Raw genomic sequence first — 25,079 nt, 5'->3', positions numbered from 1 at the left:
TATGACATTAGTATTGAAAGCTTAAAAAATTACATTGAAATATACTACTAATGCACTTGTACTGAAAACAGAAAATAAAAGAATAATCTCTGTTTACAAATAAGGACAGTATTAGTTTAGATTTAAGTGTATAATTCAAATACATAGAATTTGCCACCACTTGCTTTTCCCTGCAGGCTTCTGTTTGTTTGACAGAGGTATGAGCAATCTGCATTTTTATGTGGATAATTAAAGTTTCTAACGTTCTATTAATATTATCTAAAACTGTGATTGCCCAATCAATTATTTTTAGGTGAAAAGAAGTCAACTTCCGTTTCCAAATGAAAGAGAAGCTAAATTTACTCTATAAAAGCAAAAGAGGGGGAAAAAGTAATATATTTTTTTAAAAAGTACTGATGGGTTTGGTCCCTTAAACTGAATTACTGTCAGAATTAAAGGTTAGAAAAGAATATACATGGTATTCCCTTTGCCTGGAATTCCTTTCTAGGAATTGTTAGATGGTAAAAATCTGATCAAATTGTAAGGTGCAGATTAAAAATAAATCCCTTCATTAAATTTTCCTAGCATCTACTAGCTAGGAAAAGTACACAACCTAAAAGTTGAGAATTATGTTTTATCTGATGGACAAAAGTGAGCACTTCAGCCTGGAGGACAACCTCTCAGATCGCTCTGAAGGACTGCTTCCAAGAGGTAAGGGAGGAGTCAGGATATATAAAACCTTTGCAACTAAAAAACTGGTAATCAGAACACCGAAAGACTACTGCTCAATGTTCTGTAATAACCTAAATAGGAAAAGAATTTGAAAAAGAATAGATACATGTACATGTACTAAAAAAGAAAACCAGACGTTTCAAGTTAAAGAATTTTGTACGTTTCTATGTAAGGAAAGATGCAAGAGTCTGGGCTCATTGGAATCATTCTTTGCATTTGCACCTTAACTATCTAGGGCCAGTATCCTGTTTTTCTCCAGCCTGAGTATCCTCAGGGCTCATAGGTGAGGGTAGCTGCAGTGGTTGCTGGCTTCAATGCATCCTTTATTTATTGATGTGGCAGACAACATTGTCAATCACACAGTCAGTTAGATACTTTCCTTTGTGCTCATAAATCCAGATTGGACTCAGATGGAGTTCAGATATATCAGATAGTATCTGGTAAAGTCTGAGGCATGGATACGGACGGAAGAGCAGGTTAGATTAAACATCTCAGGCTGTGTATTACTTTCCCAAGGCTACCCTAAAATATTGTAAACTGGGTGGATCAGAAAAACAGAAATGGGTTCTGTCACAGTTTGGGGCCTAGATGTTCAAAATCAAGGTGTCAGCAGAGCCACATTACCTCTGAGATTCTGGATAAATCCTTCCTTGAGCCTTCCCAGCTTCTGGTGGTGGCTGGCAATCCTTAGCATTCCTTGGCTTGCAGCCTCATCACTCCTATCTCTGCCTGTGTCTGTTGTCACATGGCCTGCTCCCTGCATATGCCTGTCTCTTCACAAAGCAACCTTCTCCTGTGTCTTCACATCATACCTTGAAAGGACACCAGTTACTTGGGAATAAATGTTCACCCTATTCAGTGTATGCTATGTGCGTGCTAAGTCACTTCAGTTGTGTCTGATGGCCTGTAGCCCATCAGGCTCCTCTGTCCATGGGATTCTCCAGGCAAGAATACTGGAGTGGATTTCCACACCCTCCTGCATGAGATCTTCTTGACCCAGGGATTGAACCCATATCTCTTATATATCCTGCACTGGCAGGTGGGCTGGTATCACCCGGGAAGCCCCTAATCAGTATGATCTCAGCTTTACAAATTATATCTGCAACAACTCTATTTCTAAAGAAGGTCAAACTCTGAGGTACTTCAACATATCTCTTGGAGGACACAATTCAACCCATAACAAGCAGAAAGGAAAGCGTATGTTGTGTTGGGGACCCTGGGTCAAAACTTGGATCAGTTGTTGTCCATCTCACAAATTGGCCCTTTAGCTTAGCTCTTGGATTTGTGTCTGAGCTCTGTGAGGAGAAGGCCTGTAAGGAGACATGGGAGGGGAAATTCACATGAGAATGGATATCTGTGCATCATAGGGATGGACCTGAGAGTCTAGGGAAACCAAGATGGCTAAGGATCTCAGGCCAGGTTCCAAAGAGAAGACAGCTGGATAGACAGAATAACACTGAAATCTGCAGCTAGCCCCTTGCGGTATTCAGCTGAACGCTAATCAGTTCATATGTATTAGGAAACTGTCTAAGGCTGGAGAAAGAACCACCTGGATTACAGATAACAATGTACTAGGTCAAGAGTTAAAGGTCATCCTTCAGGCAAGGAAAATGGTGACCCATGGGAATACAGATCTGCACAAAGGAACAAGGGGCTCTGAAAATGGTGATTCCAGGGTAAATATACAGAGAATTTACAATTACTGTTCAAATATAATTGCTTTTTCAAATATAATTGCTTAAACAAGAATATTCAAAATGAGTGGAGTTTTCTGCTAGAGGAAGCAATTATTAAGGACACTTTGCTTTTCTTTAAAGTTTTTATTGGAATTTGTTGGTTTACACTGTTGTGTTAGTTTTAGGTATACAGCAAAGTGGATCAGTTATAAATATACATGTATCCACTCCTTTTTAAGATTCTTTTCCCACACAGGACATTACAGAGTAGAGTTTTCTGTGCTATTGCTTGTAAGAGGGTATTTCTGAGAAACTGGAGGGCTTATGGATGATAAAAAGGAGATAAGTCTTTATAGTAAAAGGGGCTAAGAGCTTGCTGAAAGTTTGCTCTTGACACGGTAGGACTGTGGTTCCGGTCAAAGGGTTCTGAATCTTCCACTTCAACCTTGAAACATGTCCTGAGAGCACTTTTAAACTCATTCCTTGGGCAGCTTTGGAAAACTGGGAATACTTCACTAATGTAAAGTAGCTTTTAGCTGTTCTCCCATAAGAGATCTTGTAGAACGATGTTTGTAAAGGACATTTTCTTAGGTGTCCTTATGGTGAACTCAATGACTTATGACTTATGAATGCTTATTCAAATACATTTGATAGAGATATGTAGCCTCAGAAAAGAATAGATAAGAAATCAGGAAAATGGAATTTCAAATCTATTTGAAACCTGATAACTGACATAAAAATGGTATCAAGCTTTTCATCCAAGCAGACTTTTCTTTTATGAAATCAACAGCATCGAAACATGTATATTATCTATGGTGAAACAGATCACCAGCCCAGGTTGGATGCATGAGACAAGTGCTCGGGCCTGGTGCACTGGGAAGACCCAGAGGGATCGGGTGGAGAGGGAGGTGGGAGGGGGGATCGGGATGGGGAATACATGTAACTCCATGGCTGATTCATGTCAATGTATGACAAAACCCACTACAATATTGTAAAGTAATTAGCCTCCAACTAATAAAAATAAATGAAAAAAAATCTTTTTAAAAAAAGAGGAGGAAGGGGTAGGAGGAAAAAGATAAAATCAAACTAAAATCATGAAATAGAGTTCTAAGAAAGAGAGTTTTTATAATAGAACCCCCTGCGTATTGTTTCAATCATATATTCAATTTATGAGGTTGCCTTTCAGTTACAAACCTTTTTAATGAGAAATCAAACTATTTCTATTTCTTTTCTTATTTCTTGATTTGGTCTGAGAGTGTAGAGGACAATTTCATAACAGTTCTGTAAGAAAAGCAGTTTTAGAAATGTTCAACTTTTATTTCTGAGTTTAATTTGGAGTTTATCAGTTTCAAGATCATACAAGGAGTGCTGTATCCTGAATCATGGCCATGTGGATTGCAGCGAGAGTGTGGCAGCGAATGAGGCTGGGCAGATAATCAGAGTCAATGCACATAATCAGAGTCAGTGCACAAGGGCATGTGAACACTCGATTGTGCAGGTCCCCAGTTCATGCTTCAGCGTTGGCACCAATGTGCCAACTGATCTGGAAGTAAAAGAATAAGTGTATTGCAGCTTTCTGGAGCAGGGCTTTTACTCAAAAATCTGGTGGGATGAAGTGTTACATGCAAAAAGTTTAAAAGGTTAATATTATAACAAATATGGTTCTTCTGTGGAGCATGATATTTATGGTAACATTAAGGTTTAAGTACAGTGGATCTGGCAGCAGATGGTAAATATGTGTCATGGTGGCTGTTTGCTCTTCTCTGCTTTTTACAATATTTTCGATAAAGGTAATTTGGAGGTCTAGATTGAAGGGAAATGATCAAAATTTGTTTCTTCTTTATAAGAAGAGGATAATATTTGTTGTACTGCTTAGCTTCAAGGGCATTGTCATGTTGAAAAATCTTAGCTGTGAGAAAACTGGACAGATGGAGGTGCTGGGAATTGAACCCAGGGCCTTGTGCATGCAAAGCACATGCTCTACCACTGAGCTACACCCCCTACTTCCATGAAAGGTTGTTAAGCAGCACCTTGTAAGCAATAACAGGACTCCTGAACTGTAAGGGAAAACAAAGCAGCAAACATGGTAAAATCAGAAGAAAAATATTCTGGAGGATAACGAACAATCTTCAGATTCAGGGAACAACGCCAGTGTTTTCTATTAGATTCCTCTGCTGTCACCTAGAATCCAGCTGCTTCTCTTGCTATAGGCTTCCGAGGTATTAGAATCCTACCCAGGTATTTTGGTTACTTTTCAGAGTGTAAATATTAATTCTCTCTTGAGTACCTTCCTTTGGTTTCTTAGAGCTTCTCCTCCAACTACCTCTTCCTGTCCGAGAGACAGACTGTTTCCCATTTCAACTGCTGAGCTTCACCTACTATGCTCACCTGCTAGCTAACAACAAACAAACAAAAAACACCCCCCTAAACACTACTCTCTCAATCACTTCTGGAAAACATGCTCCAATCACAGACTTGTCAAATCTTTGCTCCTATCATGGTCTTCAAATTAGACTTTATCTCATGAGCTGTTTTATGTCTGTACAACTTCCATCCTCTTGCTAGACAATAGCAACAAATGGCCAAATTTACAAAGCAAATAGTTTAAAAAGAATCCTCTGTTTACTGCCCTGGCAGGTAGATTCTTTACTAGAATATATACTTGGGAATATACAACTTGGGAAGTTTGGAAATACTTGGGAAGTTGTGATATACTTGGGAAACCCAAGTATATCACTTGGGAAGCCCCTATTCTCTCCTGTTCTTTTTTTCCAAACAGTCCTTCCTCCTCCCCTACACTTGGGGGATTTTCTGATTTTTTGTCACCATAGTATGGTTTCACCTTTTTAAAACTTCACAGAAATAGAACCATTAGAATGTGTACTCCTTCATGCCTGGCTTCTTTGGTGTATTAAAGATTCTTACCCATTGTTGGGCTTACCAGTAATCCATTTCTTTTTTATTATTTAGAAGTATTCTACTGAATCATAATCTATTTGTCCATTCACCTCTTGTGAGTATTTGAGTTTCTTTTATAGTCTTTGGATACTACGTATGATGCTGTTATGAACATTCTTGTACAATGTTCATAGAGACAAATCTTTTCACTGGAACTGAGTAAATAACTAGTAGTAGACTATCTGAATCAAAAGGCAGGTGTATGCTGAATTTTATAAAGAAGGCCCAATAATTTTCCAAACTGTTTTACATTTCTACAAAACAATATTTGAAAGACCTACTTATTCCATATCCTTGTCAATACTTAGAACTGTCATTTACACATATTTTAGAATTGCATATATTTAAGATGTAAAATAGATGTTTTGACACATGTCTACTATGATATTATCACCACGATCAAGATAATGAGCATATTCTTCATCCCACAAAGTTTCCTTGTGCCCTTTTGTAAGCCCACCTTGCCCCTCTCCTTCTCCTCCCAACACTTGAAATTATTGATCTGCATTCTGTCACTAAGCATTAGTGTGCATCTTATAGGATTTTGCACTATAGGATCATACAGTAAGTATTATTTTTTGTTTGGCTTTTTTCACACAACATAATAGTTCTGAGATTGGTCTATGTAGTTGCTTGTATCAATATTTTCTTCCCACTTCTTGAGGAGAACTATCCCATTGTATATACTCCATATAAAACATCTTTGTAAGTCCATTCAGCACTGTTTCCCTTATAAATGAAACTAGAATGAGTATTCACATATAATTCTTCCTAGGGATGAATGCTTTACTCTTTTCTGTGTAAATATGTGGAAGTGGAATGACAGAGTCATATTATGTTTTATATCCAAATTTTTATTAACAGTTTCTTACATTCCAAAACAGTTGTCCCACTTTACATTCCCACCAGAAACTTTTTCGAAAATCAATTGATACATATGGTTTGAGTCTATTTCTGGATACTCTATTATAGTTCATGGATCTAACTTCCCTTTAAGCTAGTACCACATGTTCTTAATTACTATAGTTTATTATTAATTTTTTATGTCTCTGATTTTTATTTATTTATTTTTTCTTCCCAATTATTTTTATTAGTTGGAGGCTAATCACCCCACAACATTGTAGTGGTTTTTGCCATACACTGACATTAATCAGCCATGGATTTACAATGTCTACAAGAAGCCTCCATATATGTTAACTAGTTCAGTTCAGTTCAGTCTCTTAGTCGTGTCCGACTCTTTGCGACCCCATGGACTACAGCACACCAGGCCTCCCTGTCCATCACCAGCTCCTGGAGCTTGCTCAAACTCATGTCCATTGAGTCAGTGATGCCATCCAACCATCTCATCCTCTGTTGTCTTCTTCTCCTCCTGCCTTCAATCTTTCCCAGCATCAGGATCTTTTTCAGGGAGTCAGTTCTTCACATCAGGTGGCCAAAGTATTAGAGTTGCAGCTTCAACATCAGTCTTTCCAAAGAATATTCAGGACTTATTTCCATTAGGATTGACTGGTTTGAACTCCTTGCAGTCCAAGGGACTCTCAAGTGTCTTTTCCAATGCCAAAAGCATCAATTCTTCAGCACTCAGCTTTCTTTATAGTCCAACTCTCACATCCATACATGACTACTGGAAAAACCATAGCTTTGACTAGACAGACCTTTGTCAGCAAAGTAATGTCTCTGCTTTTCAATATGCTGTCTAGGTTGGTCATAGCTTTTCTTCCAAGGAGCAAGTGACTTTTAATTTCATGGCTGCAGTCACCATCTGCAGTGATTTTGGAGCCCAAGAAAATAAACTCCGTCACTGTTTCCATTGTTTGTCCATCTATTTGTCATGAAGGGATGGGACTGGAAGACACTATCTTTGTTTTTTGAATGTTGAGTTTTAAGTCAACATTTTCACTCTCCTCTTTCACTTTCATCAAGAGGCTTTTTAGTTTCTCTTCACTCTCAGATATAAAGGTTGTATCATCTGTGTATCTGAGGTTATTGGCATTTCTCCCCCAATCTTGATTCCAACTTGTGCTTCATCCAGCCCAACACTTCGCATGATGCACTCTGCATATAAGGTAAATAAGCAGGGTGACAATATACAGCCTTGATGCACTCCTTTCTGAGTTTGGAATCAGTCTGTTGTTCCATCTCTGGTTCTGTTTCTTCTTGACCTCCATACAGGTTTCTTAGGAGGCAGGTAAGGTAGTCTGTGGGGTCATACAGAGTCAGACACGACTGACGCGACTTAGCAGCAAGGTAGTCTGGTATTCGTATGTCTTGAAGAATTTCCCACAGTTTGTTGTGATCCACACAGTCAGAGGCTTTGCCGTAGATAATAAAGAAGAAGTAGATGTTTTTCTGGAACTCTCTTGCTTTTTCAATGATCCAATGGATGTTGGCAATTTGATCTCTAGTTCCTCTGCCTTTTCTAAATTCAGCTTGAACATCTGGAAGTTCACGTTTCACATACTGTTGACGACTGGCTTGGAGAATTTTGAGCATTATTTTGTTAGCATGTGAGATGTGTGCAATTGTGCGGTAGTTTGAACATTCTTTGGCATTTCGTTTCTTTGGGATTGGGATGAAAACTGACCTTCCCCAGTCCCGTGGCCACTGCTGATTTTTCCAAATTTATTGGCATATTGACTGCAGCACTTTCACACCATCAACTCTTAGGATTTGAAATACCTCAACTGGAATTCCATCACTTCCACTAGCTTTGTTCATAGTGATGCCTCCTAAGGCCCACTTGACTTCACATTCTAGGATGTCTGGCTCTAGGTGAGTGATCACACCATTGTGGTTATCTGGGTCATGAAGATTTTTTTTTTTTGTATAGTTTTTCTGTGTATTCTTGCCACCTCTTCTTAATATCTTCTGCTTCCTTTAGGTCCATACCTTTTCTGTCCTTTATTGTTACCTAAGATCATGTGTAATCTGTAGTTCAGCAGTAGAGAATCTGCCTGCAGTGCAGATGACAGTTCAATCCCTGGGTTGGGAAGATTCCCTGGGGAAGGGAATGGCTACTCACTCCAGTGTTCTTGCCTGAGGTCCATGGACAGTGGAGCCCATGTGGTCACAGAGTCGGACATGACCGAACGACTAACACTCTCACTTCACTTTCAACGGCATGATATAGAGCATCTGTCATGTGATTGTTTGCCATCTGTGTGTCTTCTTTGGTGAGGTGTAAGTTTTTTTGCCCATTTTAAAGTCAGATGTTTTCTTATAGTTGAGTTTTAAGAATGCATATATTAGGTAACAATCTTTTATCAGATGTGTCTTTTGTAGACATTTTCTCCTATTCAGTCTCTGATTTGTCTTATTCTCTTGATAACAATCTTTGAACTTTGTATTATTCTAATTTTGAGAGGCAATTGATCTTAAGTCCTTATGTCTTAAAATTTGAGACTTTTGGATATCCTCTAGGATTTTCTATCATGTCATCTATAAACAGATAGATTTACTGCATACTTTTTCTTTCCTCACTTCCTCTTTTCCATCCTTCTTTTCCTCCTTTCTTCCTTCTTTCCTTCCTCTCTCCACCCCTCCTTCAATTCTTCTATTTTCCTTCCTTCCTTCCTTCCTTTTCTTCTTCACTGGCTAACACTGCCATACAATTTCTAATACAAATTATGAGCACAAATACACATTCTTGCCTTGATCATATCTTAGGTGGAAAACAGTTTTCTGTGTTACGTATGATATTATCTGTAGGTTTCTGGTAAATATCTTTTACCATGTTAAGGGAGGTCTTTTTTATTTTTAGTTTTTGGAGAATTTTTATAGATGAATGTCAGATATCAAATGCTTTTCTCTCACAAACATAGATGGTAATATTTTTCTGTTAATGTGGCAAATTATGTTGATTGAATATTGAGTGATAAACTAAACTTGCATTTTTGAGTCAAACCCCACTTGTAATACTATCCTTTTCTTATATTTCTGTATTTGTTTTATGAACATTTTGTTAACAATTTTTGTAGTTATATTTTTGGTCATTAAATATGGCTATAGTTTTTTTTTTTTTCCTTGCAATATCTTTGTCTAATTTGGTGTCAGGGTTATGCTAGCATCACAGAATGAGTTGGATAGTACTGTTGGATAGCACTGCTCTTGTTCAATTTTTTCAAGAGTTTGTGTAGAATTAGTAATTCTGTCTTAAATCATTGGTATAATTCACAAGTGAAACCAAATGAATCTGGAATTTTCTTCCAGGTCATGTTCTTAATGCTAATTTAATTTATTTACACATATAAGACTTTTAAAGTTATCTATTTCTTTATGAGTTAGCTCTGTAGCTTTCAAGGAATTAGTAAATTTCATGAAGTCATCTAATTTATTGACATAAAACATTTCATAAATTTCATCATTATGTTTATAACCAAAGGAGAATCTGCATTGTCATCCTGATGATTATTGATATTTGTATCTGTCCTTTCTCTCCTTCAGTCTTGTTAGAAGTCAATCAACTACATTGAGCTCCTCAAGAAACTAGCTTTTGCTTTCATCAAATTTCTCTGTTTTTTTTTAATTCCATTCTAATCTTTATTATTTCTACTGTTTTGCTGGCTTTGGATATAATTTATACATCCTTTCCAATGATGAAATAACTCTTTTTTAATCAGTTTTAACATTATAATTTTTTTTTTATTATTTTACTTTGAACTTATTTGTGCCTCGATATGGGGATGGATTTATTCTGGGAAACATATAATTGACTTTTCCTCTCTACAATCTGATAACCTCTGTGTTTTAATTGAAGGATTTAGATAGTTTATTTATTTGATGTTGTTCCGTCTCTAAGTCATGTCCGACTATTTGCAACCCCATGAAAAATAGCACACCAGGCTTCCCTGTCCTTTGCTATCTCCTGGAGCTTGTTCAAACTCATGTCCATTGAGTCAGTGATGACATCCAACCATCTCATCCTCTGTTGCCCTCTTCTCCTCCTGCCCTCAATCTTTCCCAGCAACAGGGTCTTTTCCAATGAGTTGACTCTTTGAATCAAGTGGACAAAGTATTGGAGCTTCAGCTTCAGCACCAGGATTGATTTCCTTTAAGACTGACTAGTTTGATCTACATGATGTTCAAGAGACTCTCAAGAGTCTTCCCCAGAACCACAGTTTGAAAGCATCAGTTCTTCAGTGCTCAGCCTTCTTTATGGTCCAAGTCTTACATCCATACCTGACTATTGTAAAAATCATAGCTTTGACTATACACAACTTCATCAGCAAAGTGATGTCTCTGCTTTTTAATACACTGTAAGAACAGAAATCTGCCATTTTGTTTCTACTTTTTCCACCTCTGCTTTGATATGTTCTTTCTCTTTTTAGCCTTCTTTTGGATTAATTGAATGTTTTTGTGATATCATTTTTATCCCTTTTGTTGACTTATTAATTTTCAAATGTCACTTTCAGATTTAAAGCAAACACCTTTAACTTATCACCATCTACTTTCAAACAATATTATACCATTTCACTTAATATGTAAAGGAGTTAAGACATTATTCTTCTTTTACTAACCTTCTGGTCTTTGTTCTATTCGTGTCATGTATTTAACTTTTGCATGTGCTATAAATCCCATGTTGCATTGCTATCAAATTTTCTTAAAATAAATGTAATTAATAAGAAAAAATTTTATATACAAAAGCATATTTCCTAGTTTCAAGCCTCTTCATTTTTTGTGTCTATCCAAATACATATCTGGTGTTATTTTACTTCTGGCTGAAGAATATGCATTAATATTTCTTATAATTCAAGTCCACCAGTCTGAGGGTATCATACTAGAAGGATGAACTCCTAGAATGTTTGGTTTTGAGAATCATGGGTCTTAAGTTTGGGAAAGCACAAGAGAAAAATAGAGACTCTGCTTTTAAATGGTGATGAAAAATCTCAGATGCTACAAGTCCCAGCAGAGATGTAAACGTTTAGAAAAGGACCTACGTCACACACTTGCTGATTTACACTGCCTTCCTGAGAGGTAGGAGGCATCTGGGACTCCTTCTAGGGATGGAGACACTGGTAGCAGACTTTTGGGGGATCTTGTTCTACCATGCTGATCCCATTTTGATCTACCATGCTGAACCATTTTGATATCCTCCGTTTAGGCTATTAGTGCTGAAGGCCTTCTCCACCTACTGGCAGGCTAGCATCAACTGCATGAGGCAGGACCTCACGGCAGCCACGCCAGTGGCCAGCCGTGTCTATCATCACACCTGCACAGGTTGGCTCTCCCACAACAGAAGGGTACATGTAGGCCATGTAGGGAACACCCCTGGAAAATTAAGCCCTACTGGCCAAAGGGGAGAGTGCTACTGGATCCAATAGGATGCCTCATTTATAACATCACTTATCCAAGTTTAGGAAGAGTTTTGTAGAAAAGCAAAAGGTAAAAAAATTCAGCACCACTGGTCAAGTTATAAAAAAATGTTTAAAAGCACTCTTCTAAGTAGAAAAGAAAATGTAACTAGAAATATGAACGTTATGGAAGGAAAGTTTCATGGGTTGGTAAAGGCAAACATAAAGTAAGGGTAGTGGTGTGTGTGTGCTCAGAAGCTCAGTCATGTCAGACTCTTTGCAGCCCCTGGACTGTAGTTGGCCAGACTCCTCTGTCCATGGAATTTTCCAGGCAAAAATACTGGAGTGGGTTGTTATTTCCTACTCCAGGGGATCTTCCTGACCCAGGGATTGAACCTGCCTCTCTTGTGTCTTTTGCATTGGTGAATTCTTTACCACTGCACCACCTGGGAAGCCTAAAGGTAGTAGATCAACCACTTATAAAGCTACCAGGAAAGTGAAAACACAAAAGTAATAAAACCATCTCAGTCCACAGTAAGTATTGCAGAGATACACATACACACAAAAGATGTGAAAGATGACATCAAAAACATAAAACCTAGTGTGGGGACTAAAAATGTAAGGTTGTTGAAATGTGTTTGAACTTTGTAAATCATCAAATTAAAATAAACAGCATATCTGTGAACCTCATGATACCGAAAAACCAATAACCTGTAATAAAGCATTATAAATACTCAAAAGAAAAGAGAAAGGGATCCATACATAACACAAAAGATAGTCAAGTAATAAGGGGGCAAAACAAGAGGAAAAAGGAACAGAGAAGAACTATAAAAACAATCACAATATAGTTTAAAATGACAATAAATACATGCATACAAGCATACTCAGTCACTACAGTCATGTCTGACTCTTTGTGACCCTATGTACTATAGCCAGTCAGGCTCCTCTGTCCATGGAATTTTCTTGGCAAGAATACTGGAGTCGGTTGCCACACCCTCCTCCAGGGTATTTTCCAAATCAAGGGATTGAACCCATGTCTCCTGAGTTTCCCATATTTCAGGTGGATTCTTTACCACTGAGTTACCAGGGAAGCCCCTCAATAAGTACATACCTATCAATAATTACTTTAAAAGTAAATGGAATAAATCTTCCAACCAAAAGATGAAGGGGATGAATGGATTAAAAAATAAATATATGTGCTGCCTATAAGAGATTCATGTCAGATCCAAAGAAAAACAGCCTGAAATGAGCAAGTACAGAAAAGCATTCCATACAAATGCAAACAGAAAGAAATCTGGGTATGAAATGTGTGTATATATATATATATATATCTCAGACATAACTTTGTTTAAAAACAAAACTGTACAAAGAAAGACATTACCTAATGATAAAACAATCAATCCAATAAGAAGATATAACACTTTTAAGTATATATGCACCCAAGCATCTATACATATATATACAAAGCAAATATTAACAAACATAAAGGGAGAAATAGACAGTAAAATAATTGTAATAGGAACTCTTGACACTCCACTTATTTCAATGAACAGATCATCCAGAGAGAAGACCAATAAGAAAAAACAGGCTTTGAATGACACAATAAAGTAGATTGACCTAATGTCCAACCCAAAGGGCAAAATATAGCCTTGGTGTTATAGTGGTGAGCATAGCTGCCTTCAAAGTGCATATGCAACACTTTCTAGGATAGAGCACATGCTAGGTCACAAAGAAGTCTCAATCATTTTAAGAAAACTGAAATTATACCAACATATTTTCTGATCAAAAAAGTATAAGACTACAATAAGAAGCTGCTAAAATATACAAGATGCAACTAAACTACCAATGGATTATTGAAGAAATCAAAGAAAAAAATTTTAAAAATCAGAATATAAATGAAAATGGAAATACAACATGATAATATTTATATAATTCAGCAAAAACAGTTATAAGAGGGAAATTTATAGCAATACAGAGTACTTTAGGAAATAAGAAAAATGTTGAATAAACAATCTAAACTCTCACCAAACGGGTCTAAAAAAAGAACAAACAAAACCAAAGCTAGTACAAAGAAACTAATAATAAAGATCAGAGAAGAAATGAATAAAATAGAAATTAAAAGAAGAAAAAGTTAATGACAGCAAGAATTGGTGTTTTGAAAAGAAAAAAAAAATGATAACCTTTTAGTCAGACTCATCATAGAAAGAAGAGAAGGCCCAAAGCAACACAAACAGAAATGAAAAAGGAGAAGTTAGGAGCAAGAACACAGAAAAACAAAGGATCAAAGCAATGACTGCAAGCAACTGTTTGACCACAAGTTGAAAACCTAGAAAAACTGCATAAATGCCTAGAAATGAACAATATGCCAAGAATGAATCAGGAAGAGATAGAAAATATGAATCATTCAATAACCAGTGGTGAAACTGAGTCAGTAATCAAAAAAGTTCCCAACAAATAAACTCCATGACCAGAGTGAATTCTACCAAATATTTAAAGAAGAGTTGACAATTTTCAAACTAATCAAAAAATTAAAGAGGAATGAATGTCTCCTAACTCATCTGTGAGGCCAGCATCACCCTGATACCAAAAACAAAGATACCACAGAAAAAGAAAATCCCAGGCCAATTACATACTTGCAAAAATCTTAAACAGAATACTAGAAAACCGAGTTCAACAATATATTAAAAAATTCAAACATCATGACCAAGTTGAATTTATCCCAGGAACGCAAAGATGTTTCAGTAAGTGCAAAGAAATTAACATGAATTACCAATGTAATGAAATGAATAACATCTTGTGATCACAATAGAGACAGAGAAATCATTTGACAAAATTCAAAATCCACTTAAGATAAAAGCTCTCAACAAAGTGGGTATAGAGGAAATATACCTCAACATACTTGACAACACATAGCAAATATATTCAATGGTGATAAACCGCAAGCATTTCCTCTAAGACTGATAATGAGGAAAAGATTCTCACTATTGTCTCTTTTATTCAACATAGTATTGAAAGTCCTATTCAGAACAATCAGACAAGAAAAATAAAAGTAATCAAAACTGGGAAAGAAGAAGCAAAACTGTTACTCTCTGCAAATGATGTGAAACTACATTTAGAAAATCTAGAGTTTCCACCAAACTTTTGCACCACCAACTATTTCCACCAACTATTGCAACTAATAAATGATTTCGGTAAAGTTTCAGGATACATAGTTAACATACATAAATCTGGTATTTCTATACAGTAGCAATATATTATAGAAAAGAGAAATTAAGATAACAATATCATTTATAATTGCATCAAAAAGTTAAAATATCTAGTAATAAATCTAGGAAGTGAAAGAAAGTGAAGAGGAAGTGAAAGGAAAAGAAAAAGGAAGTGAAAAACCCTTATCCTAAAAACTATAAGATATTGATGAAAGAAGCTTAAGACAACACAAACAAATATACATAATACTGTATTCATGGACTGAAAGAATGAACACTGTTAAAATGTCTATTCTATCCAAGGCAATCCACAGGTTGAATGCAATCCTTGTCAAAACACTAATGGCATTTTTCACAGATTTAGAAAGAAAAATGATACTAAAATTTGTATGGAACCATAAGAAAACCTATTTAAACAAAGCACTCTTGTGAAAGAAGAGCAAAGCTGGAGGTATCCTGCTCCCTGACTTAAAATATACTAAGCAACAGTAATCAATATAGTGTGCTACTGGCACAAAATCAAACACATAGATCAAAGAACAGAATAGAGAGCCCAGCAATAAACCTATATTTATATAGTCAATTCATATATGAAAAAGGAGGCAAAAATATTCAATGGATGAAAGATAGCTTCTTCAATAAATGGTATTGGGAATACTGGAGAGCTACATGCAAAACAAACACACTAAATACAATATAAATTCAAAATGGATTGAAGACTTAAATATAAAGCCTAAAACCGTAAGACTCCTAAAAGAAAACATGGGCTGGTACACACTTTGATATCAATCTTAGCAATATATTTTTGATCTGTCTCCTCAGGCAAAGGAAACAAAAGCAAAAATAGACAAATGGGACCCAATTAAACCTAAAAGCTGCTGTACAGTAAAGGAAACCATCAACGAATAAGAAAAAGACATCCTACTGTATGGGAGAAAATATTTTCCAATGGTATGACAGATAAAGGTTTAATATACAAAATATATAAACATAATACAATATAAAAAATAAAACCAATATTGTTGTAGAGTAAAGTCAGTGACTCAGTCGTGTCCAATTCTTTGCGACCCCATGGACTATAGCCCACCAGGCTCCTCCATCCGTGGAATTTTCTAGGCAAGAGTACTAGAGTGGGTTGCCATTTCCTTCTCCAGGGGATCTTCCCAACCCAGGGATCGAACCCGGGTTTCCCGCATTGCAGGTAGACGCTTTACCGCCTGAGCCACCAATAGCCAGAAAACTTGAATAAATATTTTTCCAAAGAAGACATAGAGAAGACCATTAAACACATAAAATGATGCTCAATCATCAGTTCGGTAGCTCAGTTGTGTCTGACTCTTTGTGACCCCATGGACTGCAGCACGCCAGGCCTCCCTGTCCATCACCAACTCCTGGAGTTTGCTCAAACTCATGTCCATCGAGTCAGTGATGCCATCCAACCACCTCATCCTGTGTTATCCCCTTCTCCTCCATCATCAGGGATATACAAATCAAACCAATGAGATATGACCACAAACCTATCTGAATAGCTATCATCAAAAAGACAAGAAATAACAAATGTTGGCAAAGCTGAGAAGATAAAGGAACCTTCCTGCACTGTTGCAAATTAGTGTAGCCACTGGAAAATGGCATGGAGAATCTTCAAAAATTAAAAATAGAATCATGACACAATTTAGCAATTTCTCTTCTGAGTATTAACTGAGACAAAGCAAACAAAAAATAATTTGAAAAGCTGTATGTGTTCCTATATTCATTGCAGCATTATTTACAACAATAAAGATATGGAAGCATCTTAAGTGTCTATTGACAGATAAATGGTTAAAAAATTGGTGTATATATATGTATTTGTTGCTGCTGTTGTTTAGTCGCTAGGCTAAGTTGTGTTCAACTCTTTGCAACCCCATGGACTATACCCCATCAGGCTCCTCTGTCCATGGGATTTCCCAGGCAAGAATACTGGAGTGGGTTGCCATTTCCTTCTTCAGGCTATCTTCCTGACCCAAGGATTGAACCTGTGTCTCCTTCTTGGCATGCAGATTCTTTACCACTGAGCCATCTGGGAAGCCCATATATGTGTATGAGTGAGTGAGTGAAGTCGCTCAGTCATGTCCGACTCTTTGCGAGCCCATGGACAGTAGCCTGCGCCAGGCTCCTCCGTCCATGGGATTTTCTAGGCAAGAGTACTGGAGTGGGTTGCCATTTCCTTCTCCAGGGAATCTTCCCGACCCAGAGATTGAACCCAGGTCTCCTGCATTGTAGACAGACGCTTTACCATCTGAGCCACCAGGGAAGTTGCCAACATCCTTTGGATCATAGAAAAAGCAAGAGAATTCCAGAAAAACATCTACTTCTGCTTCATTGACTACACTAAAGTCTTTAACTGTGTGGACAATAAAAAACCGTGGAAAATTTTTGAAGAGATAGAAATACCAGACCACCTTACCTCCTTGCCTCCTGAGAAATCTGTATGCAGGTCAAGAAGTAACAGAACTGGACATGGAACAACAGACTGGTTCCAAATAAGAAAAGGCACCCTGCTTATTTAACTTATATGCAGAGTATATCATGAGAAATGCTGGGCTGGATGAAGCACAAACTGGAATTAAGATTGCTGGGAGAAATATCAGTGACCTCAGATATGTAGATGACACCACTCTTATGGCAGACAGCAAAGAGGAACTAAAGAGCCTATTGATGAAGGTGAAAGAGGAGAGCAAAAAGTTGGTTTAAAACTCAACATTCAAAAGCGAAGATCATGGTATCCAGTCCCATTTCTTCATGGCTTATAGATGGGGAAACAATGGAAACAGTGACAGACTTTATTTTCTTGGGCTCCAAAATCATGGTGGACAGTGGCTGCAGCCATGAAATTAAAAGGTGCTTGCTCCTTGAAAGAAAAGCTATGACAAATCGAGAAAGTGTATTAAAAAAACAGAGGCATTACTTTGCTGACAAAGGTACGTCTAGTCAAAGATGTGGTTTTTTCAGCAGTCATGTGTGGATGTGAGAGTTGGATCATAAGGAAGACTGAGCACTGAAGAATTGATGCTTTTGAACTTTGGTGTTGGAGAAGACCCTTGAGAGTCCCTTGGACTGCAACGAGATCAAACTAGTGAATCCTAAAGGAAATCAAATCTGAATGTTCATTGGAAGAACTGATACTGAAGCTGTAATACTTTGGCCAGCTGATGTGAAGAGCTGAGTCTTTGGAAAAGACCCTGATGCTGGGAAAGATTGAGGGCAGGAGGAAAAGTGGACAACAGAGGACAAGACGGTTGGATGGCATCACTGACTCAATGGACCTGAGTTTGAGCAAGCTCTAGGGAATGGTGCAGGGTAGGGAAGCCTGGCGTGCTGCAATCATGGGGTCACAACGAATCAAACACGACTGAGTGACTGAGCAGCAGCAACTATAAAATATATATAATGGAATATTACTTAGCCATAAAAACAAATAACACCTTGTCATTTGCTACAATAAGGATAGATCTAGAATGTATCATGCTAAGCAAATGTATCAGATAGAGAAGACAAATACCATATTATTAACATCTCACTATATGTGGAATCTGAAAAGCAAAAAAAAAGGAAGAAGGAAACAAAATGAAAACAGAAAAGGAAAGAAAGCTTGAAAGATGGGACTGAGGTAGGGAGTGCTGAATGAAACAGATGAAGGAGGTTAACAGATACATATTTCCAGGCATAAAGTATATAACATAATACATACTTTATGTAATATACAGGATTATATATACAGGATATTATATATTTATATTATATTTAAGGACTTATATATTTATATTATATATAAAGGATGTAATATAATGCATAAGGAGTATAGTCAATAGTATTGTAATAACTTTGTATGGAAACAGATGATTTACCATGATAATCAATTCATAAAGTGTTTAAATATTTAATCACTATGCTGTAGACATGAAATGAACATATACTGTACATTAACTGCTTTGCAATTTTAAAGAGTGTGAGATATCTACCACACCCCTCTAATATGTGAAATCTGAACCCCAAACGTTGTCTCCTTAGTTGAGGCAATAGGTAGTGATACTTCAAGCTCTTTGAAATTTTCAGTTGTTTTCTTCTTGGACTAAGTTCAGTTTCCTTCTTACATGCACTTTTCAAGAATCAGGCAAGGATTTAAGAAAATTTATATTCAGATTTGGGGCTCTCCTCCCAGTAGATCTTGCTTTCTGTGTTTTTTCCCTTCAATTTCCTGCCCCTCTGGCATCTCAAAACACTTTAACGTATGTTTTCTCAGGCCAATAAGACTGCTATTGTTGGCTGAAGTTTATCTGTCTCATGCTATATTAACTGAGGAGTCTCTTTAAGGATAAATAATGCAGGTCAAGCTTGAATATTCACACGATTTTCTTCTTTCAACTGTGAATTCCCCTCAGTTTTTCCATTTTTGACCAGCTACCATGAAATGGGGAAGTCTGAAGGCCAAAATCATCTAATCATCTATGAATATTATGAAAGGAAGGAATTTCCAATAGAATGAGAGATAAAGTTTTACTTCAGTATCTGTCACATTGTGTTCGAGGTGAAATATCTGGATATTTATCAGTGCTGACTATGAACTAAGTGATGTTAAGGAAAGAAAGCAATGCATTCCTTTTGTTTTGTTCTGTCTCTCAGAATACTCTGAATTCTACTTACAGGAAGTTAGAATTTTCCCAATATCTACCAGTAAACAAAATAGACAGTAAAGTGACAATAAAAACACAAAAATAATTATACTTTCATTTAAGGAATACTCTATCTTATTTGTAAGCAAAAGCAGTAGATTCCAAGCATGTTTAATTTAAATGATCTTCTTTTTAGGTAGTGATTTCTTTATGAATGGCTGCTACAGTCTGTTACTTTCAAGGCAAATAGCCTAAACACAAATGCATAAGCCTTTATGTACTGTTCATAGCATATGATATTTTACTTAGTCTTGTTTTTCTTTCTTTCCTTTCTTTTCCCCCCTCACATAATCACAGAGATACAGTATAAGACAGAGTTTGTATATGCAAAGGAAAATATTAATTTTATTGAAGAGAAATTCAAGGGCTTTTATGGATCCAATCAATCACTATGGCCTCCTGTGATGTCTGAACCTGAAAAAGAAACTAGATAAAATGTAGGACATATTGTGAGAAAATGGGTAATATGTAGGGCAGCATGTGAGACACCATTTCTGGGTCTCTGTCAGGACAGTGGACTACAAAATAAATGATATTGGGGTGAGTTCAATGCAGTCCTCAGTCAACTGTTTCCAAAGGGAAAATTTTTAAAAGAAAAAAATATACAAAGAAATCAAAAGAGAAAAATAATCTCCTTCTAGAAAACACTTGTTAAAGAAAACATACCTCTAACTATATTCCTTTAATCAATTACTGAAAAAAAAAACAACCTGTGTGCCAACGAAGATTTAATGCAGAATACAGCCACCAATACTGCCTACTATACAATCCAATGAAGGTTTTCAGAGAACCTCACTTTCTGCCCCCTCTGAAGGACAGCAGATAAGAAGGAAAGGTCATGCTCTCCTTTTGAAGGAATATCTGCTCTCTTGCTACAGTAGGAAGGACTATTAAATTTATTTCATAGGGAGGTATGAGAACCAAGTTTAATCAAATATTTGCATTTAAACATTTTCCCCTCTCTCTTTTAAGGATGATTTTTGGAGACCAGAGAAAGGGAAACTTCTTTAAAAAACGTTTTTTTTAATAAACAAGTTAGCATTTTTGTTCAACACATTTTATTATAACTCACATTTGTTTAGTACGAGGTTAGCCATCTTTGTGGGCTTCCCAGGTGGTGCTAGTAGTAAAACAACCACTGCCAATGCGGGAGACATGAGACCCAGGTTTGATCCCTGGGTCAGGAAGACCCCCTGGAGGAGGGCATGGCAATCTACTTCAGTATTCTTGTTTGGAGGATCCCAGGGACAGAGGAGCCTGGCGGGCTACAGTGTATAGCACAGAGTTGGACACAACAGACGTAACTTACCATGCATGCAGCCATCTTAGTGGCCGTAAAGATAAATAAAGCACAATTATTGCCCTTAAGCTAAGTGTGGCACCAGGTATAATGCAAGCCATATTATTTTAGGTGCGATAAGAAATATCTTTATAAGATTCTATGCGTATGTTGTAGAAGGAGAGCTTAATTTTGGTTAGGAATCTAGAAGAAAATTCATCAAGGATGCAGCTTTTGGGATGAAACTGGATGGGATAATAGATTTGTTCACAGGACAAGAAGAGATAGATCAAGTTACAGAGGCAGAAGGGTGACAGATATATTCAGAAAGCAGCAAGAGAACTGGTCTTGCAAAGAAGCAGGCGCATAAGTTACAGGAGACTTCCACTAAAGGCTTTAGTTGTGCTCACCTCAAAATTGCTTTTAGCATGACGTCCCATCCCCCAGATTCAGCTCCTCAACACATTGACTGAAACATGAAATTAAGTGAAGATTTACAAGCGGAGGTGAGGAAGAGGGTTTCCCATCATCCAAATCAGAGAATGAGTCAAATATCCCAAAGATAATTCTGTGTTTGACAACAGTTCTTCTCCACTTATTGCTACCACCTCATCTCTGCCACACTCTTACTCCTTTTGGATCAAGTTTCCAACAAGCCAGACAGTTTCTTCATCATTCTAGGCCTGTGGTGACTTATTTTTCCACTTGAATTTCCTGTAGCTAAGCTAAACCATGGGACCGCATTATGCTCAGGCTGGCATGACCATTGCAGAAACAGTAGAGTACAGAAACTTTGTTTAATGGATACAAGGATGGGCCAGCTTTGTTTATTTTATTTATGTGTTGCTTTGCTTATTTAATAATCTGCCCTACAGCAGATTGGCCAAGTTTTCCCCCATTCTATTCATCCTGTAACTCTGGCTGTTACAGGACACGTGGTCGGACACGTGGTGACCTTCAGGAGTTGTGTATTCTTATGAAATGCACGTGTATCCAAATGTGTCTAATGATTTGCTCTGAAGTTAGATAAATTATGGGGCTTCCCAGGTGGCAAGGTGATAAACAATCTGCCTGCCAATGCAAGAGATGCAATTGACTCGGGTTCGATCCCTGGTTTGGGAAGATCCCCTGGAGGAAGAAATGGCAACCCACTCCAGTATTCTTACCTGGAAAATTTCATGGACAGAGGAGCCTGGCAGGCTATAGTCCATGCAGTTGCAAGGAGTCAGACACAACTGAGCATGCACGCATTGTACATAAATTATATTATATATGATAAATTATATCATGTTATATTATATTATATATCATGAAGACACCAGGACTTGTGATGTCCTGCACTGGTGGAAGCATGTATTTCTCGATACAAGAGTCATTATGGATTCCGAGGGTCACTGATACCATGCCATCGGTCTTGAACACTAGCAACAAAGGCCACAACTTGATGTGCTAACATTTGTTTAGAATATTCATCCATTACTAAACATCACTTCCCTTCCTTCCAGCAGTTTGCTCCAAACTAAAGCATAAAATGTCACATTATTGATGTGGCATTATCAAGTTTCATCATGATTGACCTGATGTCACACTGTTTTGTAACAGAACTGGTTGATGTCAATCAAAGTCTCTTACAGAAACCCATTATAAACGAGGGAACCATTTGTGCCAGCAAAGAACCATCTGGTACACTCTTCACTTTGAGGATGATCCTTGTGCTTATTTAAAACTCATTAAAGTCTAAATGTGAATTTTTGCTGTATCAACACCTTTGCTTGATACTTGAAATGTTTAGCACTTTAGTAGTTCTTTGAGGTAGGTAAAAATGTTTGGGATTTTTCTCTATGTGGAATTCACTTTTGTTTTTAAATATAGGAGTTTTAGTTGAGCGGGCAACCCATACCAGAAAGACAGAAGCCCAGAAGACTTCCATAACTCTCTCCTGGAAAAGGGAAAACTCTTCTTGATGAAATTGAAAGAGACAGAGGAGAGATATAGATAGAGACAAAGAGGGAGAGACTGAGGTTCAGAGTCGGAGACAGAGAGATCCTTTGACTAAATTACAAAAAAGGAAAAGGAGAATACCCAGAAAAAGTGAAGCAAGGATTCCTGCTGATGCTCTGGGAGGCAGGCCGGGTTTCACCGGGTGCTCAGCTGTAGTCTAGGTTGTGAAAACTGGCCCCTGTCCTGCTGTGCCGCTTTCTGCCTGACATGTCCTGGAGTTTCTACAGGAATTCTCTTCTCGGGGCTCCTCAAACCTGCCAATTCTGCTGCTGTCACTCTGCCTTAAAGTGACCTTTATGTGTCTGAGTCTTTGAAGTCTGTTCTCAGAGAAAGTAGAGAGAGCAGAGGATAGAGTTTGGGGCGAATGTGATAGAAGATGGGGGTGTCTGTCCACTGATGCTTTTTCCCACTCTCTCATTAGACAAGAGGTCTGTCTTTGTTTGGATGGTTTGATTGTAACAGAAAACTCTGTTTATTTCCATGAAGACAGCAAGGAACGACTTCTCTTTTTCTCTCTTTGCCGCTCTTTGGGGCTTCCTTGGTAGCTCAGCTGGTTAAGAATCCGCCTGCCATGCAGAAGATCCTGGTTTGATTCCTGGGGGGGAAAGATCCCCTGGAGAAGGGATAGGCTACCCACTCCAATATTCTTGGGCTTCCCCGGTGACTCAGCAGGTAAAGAATCGGCCTGCAATGCAGGAGACCTGGGTTTGATCCCTGGGTTGGGAAGATCCTCTGGAGAAGGGAACAGCTGCCCACTCCAGTATTCTGGCCTGGAGAATTACATGAATTGTATATAGTCCCTGGGGTCAGTATCTTGAGTGTTTTCCGTGACTGAAATCCTGCTTCCATGGATATAGACTGATTCTCCTTTCTCCTAATGGTACATTCTTGCATCCTAAAGAAAGGTTTCAGGATTGGTCTTGTGCTATCTTTGCTTTTTCTGTCTCTTTTTGTTAAATCTTACCAATCTCATAACTTCAATAATGACTCCTACCCAGGTGGTGCTAGTGGTAAAGAACCAGCCTGCCAATGCAGGAGACATAAGAGAAATGGGTTCGATCCTTGGGTCGGGAAGATCCCCTGCAGAAGGGCATGCCAACCCATGCCAGTGTTCTTGCCTGGAAAATCCTATGGATATAGGAACCTGGTGAGCTATAGTCCATACGGTCACAAAGAGTCAGACACTACTGAAGTGACTTAGCATGCATGCAGATACCTAAAAGATTTGCTTAAACCTTAAGCATGATCCTTTATGGGGCTTCCCAGGTGGTGTAGTGGTGAAGAATTTGCCTGCCTGTGTGGGAGGCACAAGAGTTATGGGTTCGATCCCTGGGTCAGAAAGATCCCCTTAAGTAGAAAATGGCAACCCTCTTCAGCATTCTTGTCTGGAAAATTCCATGAAAGAGAAGCCAGGTGGGCTACAGTCCATGGGATCACAAAGAGTCAGACACGACTTAGCACACACACTCCTTTATGTAGAAATGAATGCTCATAATTTCTAATTTTCCAGTGCTCATTATGTAGGGCACAGTGATAAACTGGGGCATATTAAGAGTTACAGAGGGAACAATAAAAGTAATAAATCTCAATTTTAGCTTCTTGATTCATGCTATTGTAGAATCTTTTCTTCTTTTCATATTACTTATCCCTCTGGGAGGATAAGATTTTAATACTTTTTCAATGAAACACGGTGTCCTAAAAGCTAGAGATGAAAAATATTCATCAAAATATCACATATTCTGTGGCTGTTCCTACAGTTAAAGCATTTTAACACTTATTTAAGATTTTAAAAGTACAATTACTCTAGTAGGGAATTCCTTTGTGGTCCAGTGCTTAGGACCTGGTGCTCTGACTGATGGGGTCCTGGCCCTGGCTGGGGAACTTAGATCCCACAAGCTATGTGGTGTGCCAACATTTTTTTTTCAATAAATAAATAAAAGAACTTTGAGTAAATGTGAAGCTTCAACTTAATATTTCAGTTTTTTTTATGTACACTGCAAAATCAAATCTTTATGGCACCTCACTCAATATTTCATCAAAGATTTAGTGACAGGTTTGATAAAATTTATAATACTTTGAAAGGCAGAGAACAAATGACATGGTTTGTATCTTTCCCAGGTCTCCCCATTTTATAGATAGGAAAATAATACGACACAAAACTTCAAGCTCACAGAGGTGAATGTGTGTCTGACTCTTTTCGACCCCATGGGCTATAGCCCACCAGGCTCTTCTTGTTCAAAGTTACGCAG

General features: G+C 37.7%; 1 non-coding gene across 1 annotated transcript; it reads right to left on the bottom strand.

The window, feature by feature from the left end:
• Positions 1-4,316: 4,316 nt before the first annotated feature.
• Positions 4,317-4,388, bottom strand: TRNAA-UGC. The gene has a single exon. It is a non-coding gene; the product is annotated as a tRNA-Ala (tRNA).
• Positions 4,389-25,079: the final 20,691 nt, after the last annotated feature.

This window comes from Cervus elaphus, chromosome 28 (genome assembly GCF_910594005.1).
Source record: "Cervus elaphus chromosome 28, mCerEla1.1, whole genome shotgun sequence".
Lineage (NCBI taxonomy): Eukaryota > Metazoa > Chordata > Mammalia > Artiodactyla > Cervidae > Cervus > Cervus elaphus.
The sequence above is the reverse complement of the archived record's forward strand: the minus strand, read 5'-3'. Positions and strand labels throughout refer to the sequence as shown.